General features: G+C 36.7%; 1 long non-coding RNA gene across 1 annotated transcript; it reads right to left on the reverse strand.

The window, feature by feature from the left end:
- Positions 1 to 3,292: 3,292 nt before the first annotated feature.
- Positions 3,293 to 4,640, reverse strand: LOC126625637 (uncharacterized). Its single transcript, XR_007624428.1, has 2 exons — positions 4,518 to 4,640; positions 3,293 to 3,864 (listed from the first exon to the last, which is right to left on the reverse strand). It is a non-coding gene; the product is annotated as an uncharacterized LOC126625637 (long non-coding RNA).
- Between the last annotated feature and the right edge of the window lie 757 nt (positions 4,641 to 5,397).

Raw genomic sequence — 5,397 nt, forward strand, 5'->3', positions numbered from 1 at the left:
ATTGTATCCACTATACCAATAGCATGCCTTTAAAGTGTCTTATATATATATGAAAAGCAACTCATTGCCCGACCTCTAGTTTTGTGCATAACATGTACATGTAGTGTACATATCATGTACTTACAGCGTATATATTGCCTATATACATATTTCATACTCTTCGTATTAGGGTAGTTTAGGACATGGTAAGCGTTGAAGATAACAAGGATACATAGTCCTCATGTTTTTTTATTTATCATATAATAGTTAGCAAATACATTGGACAACTATATTACCTTGCTTACCATATAATTAAACATTACAAGTCAACCACAAGCTAGGCTAAGCCTTCGAATTTATTCTACCATAGCTATTAAGCATAACCCTCACCGAACGATCACCGATACCAAATTTTATCAAATGATTCGACCTCCTTCACTGTCAAGGAATCCCATTGTCGTTGATGTGATTCCTTTCCCTTCACTACCTGACGAAAATCCTCAAACCCCTTGTTGCGCTCCTCCATTTCGGTCTTTCCCTCCTAGGCCACGACGCTTTTGCGACAATTCAAATTTAGGAATGGGACCATTTCTCAAGACGTGTCAACCTTCATTTTTTGCTTGCTTGCACAATAGAGCGCTTCATTGGCTTTATCGTTAAGGTACACAAGTTCTTTTGGTTCCAATACTTGGCGACGCCCATCTCTTACAGACTGATGTATATTTTCCAGCCGCATCTCCGCGTCGACAGAGCTAAACGATGATGTAGGATTTGCCTTGGGTGACCCCGAAGTGGACGAGGTTCCACATTGTACCACCCATGGAGCTCGGCGTTAAAACCCTCAGTTTCATGTTTGAACTTAGACATGTTTGTGTTGTGAATTTTTTGGCTATTTGAGAAGTGGAATGCCTTTTTTTCCTATAAGGTTAATGGTTATGGCAAATAAGTGTGAAAAACCTATTTATACAATTGTAGCATTGATTTGGATGAAAACTTGTTGGGTAAAAAAGGGATTGTATTGAAGGTGTTTATGTGGTAAGGTTTGATGCACGTGATGTGATGACCAGTCCCTAATTTTCTATGTAATTTCTCCCCGAGTGTGTAAATTGACATTTTTGCCCTTGTTGGCAAAGTAACGTGGGTAGTATTTAGCGTTTATTTTATTTTCCTAGTAGCTTAATTAAATAGTACCCATCATTACGAACGCGTGAGCACAAGTTAAACACGAATCGAAGTTGTAACGAAAAAGTTACGCACAATAAAGTACATTAACAGCAGGTAGAATTGTACACGAGTGTGCAAATTATTTCAGTGTAGGGAACTACTATTTTTGATAGGGTACGTTAGATTTCATCGGATTTCACTTGTGCAAACCCTATCTTTTATCCCCTTTTTAAATGGGATCTATGTCTTCCTTTCACCTCACCAATCGAATTATTTCCTTTAAATCCCTCACATTCATTCATTTTCCCCTAAAATCCTTCACCTAATCAAAACCACTATTCACACTTCTCCCTTAATCAAAAATTGCTCCCTCACTCTCTTTTCATTCTCTCTCACCGAAACTCTCCCTTTCCCTGTAACCCTTTAGAAAGACGTCAAAACTTCACAGATCGAGCTCACAAACTCCACCATTGTACTCCTCTCGAACCCACAGACCCAGTCGTATTAGCCGATGGTGAAATGACCGAGTTTTGACTCACCAACTTGGAAGGTTCGACTCGGTGAGTTTTAGGCCGAGTTACAAGGTTTTAGGACGTAGGGAAACTTCTACACAACTCCTTAGGGTCTCTAACAAGCGAGTTCGAGGAGTAGAGTTTTAGGCCAAGACTTTCGAAGCATTTTCAGACCATTTCCTGTCCATTTTTGGACTTCCAAAAGGTATAGAATTGTTTTACTCCTCAAGAGCTTCAAATCCGTATAAAGTTTGTTAAAAATGGTTGAGAAATGAAGAAGATATGTAGCTTTGAAATTTTGAAATTTTTCCTAGTTTCCGATGAGAATTTCTAGAAACCGGTGAACCAGATGGCGGCAAATGACGAAACTCACTGGAGAAGACGAAGAATATTCTGTCAATTATGACGGAATATTCCTAATGTCCATCAGTCTCTGTCAAGTGCATGGTCTGTGCATGGGCGCGCGTGTGGCCATGGGCTAGGTGGTGCGTGAGGGTGCGTCCGGCCTACGGCCCACGAGTGCTTGACATGTATGGATCCGTGACTTCGTGTAGATCATTTTCGTATATTCAAACCTTCCATTTGAGCAAAGTATGGGAGATTTACACTAGCCTTTTTGAATATGTCCTATTTAATTTATTAGTTTAATTATTTCACATATAGGTGAAAATTATCCCGAGGACATACGAGGTCAAGCGAGGCTAGGAGGCTACGATCCGACCACATACTAGTGAGTGGGCATTTTGTTTTTGTATATATATAAACTTGATAGTTTCCACAAATGCCTTTGAATTGATTTATGCATATCGTGCCATTATTGTTTTTAGATTGATGTTACACTTGTTATGCCATGATTATGCCATGATTTAATATGTTATAAGAAATGTTATAATGCCGTGAAACGCTAAAATAATCCTATAGGACGCTCATGTAAGCTTACTTTGTTGATTAGAAATTATTGAATTGTTATGGCATGGTTATATTTGTGTAGTCTGCTCATCATTGCTGCACCCCGGTGTTAGTGCTCTCCCAGGGCCAGGGCTAGTCTTTCACATGTATGTTCACCTCTGAATCGCACGCTCGTCTTGGATCCAAGTAGGTGCCAGTCCTATCGTACAGGTTGCATTAGGCAACTCCAACTCATAGATGACTGTGATTATCGCTAGTCTTCATATGATTGTAGCACTAGAACGTACTTATACATTACACCACAGTCCTGTTCATGTCAGAAACTATCTGCATGAACTTGTGTGCTAGCGTAGATTGATGAGCAACCTGTTTTCATTATACTATTGTTAAGATATTGTAGTTTGGCGTATTTCTAGCATTATTGTTATTGAGATATTGTAGTTTGGCATAGTCTGGCATTATTGATTATTTAAAGTTGATTTCATACTTATACGTGCACTACTACAAAATTATCTATTGATGGCGGTCCAAAAACCGACAAGAAACATATATTACCATCGGATATTATGCAAAATCCGACAGAAAATGGATGCAGTGGCGGATATAATAAGCGACATAATTGTCAGCGTCAGGAAATGAATTTTTTGACAGAAAATACTCTAAAACCGACATAACTTGTGTTAGATATAATCGACAGAGAATATATTAATAATGAATAAATAAGAGCGTTTTCAATCGGATAAAATCGATAGAAAATACTTTAAAACCGACATAAAATATATATAACTGACAGAACTTGTGTCGACTATAACCGACAGGAAATATTAATTATGAATAAGTAAAGCATTCTTTGTCGGATAAAACCGACATCAAATATATTAATAATAAAAAAAAATAAAAAGGACATGAAAACATTCTCCCTTCTTCTTGTTGAGCATTCTTCTCCCCTTCTGCTTGAAATCAGAATCTGCAGCTAATGAGCAAACCAGATTGGGCAACATGCTTGAACCCCCATGCACGATGGAATTTGAAGCTCGAATTCAAAAGATCCAAAACCCAACTTTACCAACCTTCTTCCCAACACAAAACACAGCAATCCATCACAGAAAAACAAAAGAGAAAACCCACATCTTCCATAAATAGAAGAACGAAGAAAAGCATGGAGATCCCAAATCACATAATTTATTTCAGAAATTAAACAACTCATCCCCATGAACTGAAGAAGAATCATCTCTTTCTGCTGTTTAACTTCGGTTTTCTTCTTCTGCCAGAGACGGTCCAAACCACTGTCGGCCTCTCCCTAAAAAACAAAAGAAAGCACAAGATATCAGAGTAGAACAGATGGAATGCCAAAATTGCACATGATCGATAAGAAATTATAAGAGGATGCTAATTACCGCTGAAGAACAACTGAAAACCTAATAAAACAAAACCTCAGAAACTCAACGTCAGAATCATTGGGAAAATTCATACTTAGGATTAGAAAAGTTTGGATATAACTCTATGCTACACTGGGCTTTTCGAGTTTGACTGCGGGCGTCAACATGTTTTTATTTAAATCTATCAGTAATTGAACAACTTCCAATACTTCAGTAGCAATTGTAACCAGATGTAATAAAGAAAATGATAGCTGAATAAAAAGTGATTGTTTCAGCATAGTTCAGGATCTATGACCGCAGTAACAGTCATCGTGTGATTTGTATGTTATTTTCCTCGTGGGTTTCGAATGCAGCCTCTCAAGTCATCTACTTTGTAATAATAATACAGCTTAGAATGCAGTCTTAGAAAGCAAACGATAGAATCAAATGAGATTAACCGAACCGAAAAATACAAACATGATCAAATTCCGCAACGGTACTACGTTCTTATCACCCAATACATTCACAAGTGCCCAACAAAAACACAAATATTACCACAATAACAAAGTACAGAAACAAGGGAAAGAAGGCAAACCTGAGCGCGGACGTAGCCGTAGAGAGCGAAGGTGGAGCACTGGCCAGTGTAGATGCCATGCTCATCCAAATGCCCAATGTTGCTTCTCGAGAAGGAGAAGGAAATGAGGAGAGGAGAAAAGGGGGAAGGAAGGGGGAAGGGAGAAGGCACTGACGCAAGGAAGAGATGGAGGGGTTTTATTTTGGAAAATTTTCATTACTGTCGGTTATAACCGACAAGAAAAAAATGGCGGCAAAAATACCCCAAAATTCCCTCTCCCCAAAATTTTGTTACGATTTTAAAAAATAAAATAATAATTGTTTGGTTTAATAAATAAATAAATAAATAATATGTATTTAAATAGAATACATTTTTAAAAATTAAATAAATAATTGCTTGGTTTAATAGATAATAACCCATGTAAAATATGCGATAAAGAAACAAAAAGATAATTGTACAATGAAAATGTCATCACACAAACTAAATATTGTCTAATCAATACTTGAAAAACATAAATAAAAATTTAGCACAAATTACTTTTCCCACTTCAAAATTTAGGCAAATTTAACGGAGATATGCATTCTACGAAACTAGTTTCCATGATCTAACCGTCAAACTTATTTGTAGATACTACAAGATCGCATACGTAAAAAATCGCAAAAAAAAAAAAAAAAAAACATTCATAGATTAGGTAATGGAATAAAAGTTTTCAACGGTTATAAACGAAAAATCACAATTTAACGGTTATTTTAGCTCCGGTTTTGATGATTTTTTTACAGCTACACTCCTCGACCTTATAAGAATGCAATGAATTAATTCGATCTTCAATTTAAAATATTTACACTAGTGGATACCACAAAATCTTATTTTATACTTAATGGAAGTATAATATTAACTCTAA

The sequence above is a fragment of the Malus sylvestris genome, chromosome 1 (assembly GCF_916048215.2).
Source record: "Malus sylvestris chromosome 1, drMalSylv7.2, whole genome shotgun sequence".
NCBI classification, from domain to species: domain Eukaryota; kingdom Viridiplantae; phylum Streptophyta; class Magnoliopsida; order Rosales; family Rosaceae; genus Malus; species Malus sylvestris.